The sequence below is a fragment of the Lupinus angustifolius genome, chromosome LG03, assembly GCF_001865875.1.
Source record: "Lupinus angustifolius cultivar Tanjil chromosome LG03, LupAngTanjil_v1.0, whole genome shotgun sequence".
Classification (NCBI taxonomy): Eukaryota; Viridiplantae; Streptophyta; class Magnoliopsida; order Fabales; family Fabaceae; genus Lupinus; species Lupinus angustifolius.
Genome location: NC_032011.1, coordinates 18,631,925 through 18,632,134, shown reverse-complemented (window position 1 = coordinate 18,632,134; position 210 = coordinate 18,631,925).

Here is a 210-nt window from a genome sequence, read left to right as displayed (position 1 = left end):
GTTCCTGTTTGTTAAAGTCAATTTGATAATTATATAATTTAAGTTTCGAGTGTATTATTTATACACTATGAGTATAAAGATTTACACATTATCAGTATATTATCTATCATTTATTTGTATCACTTATTGAAGAATAATACAAATTGAGACACGCATATCTATATGAAAATGACAAGTTTAGTATATTTTCGAGTGAAATTCACATAAAAA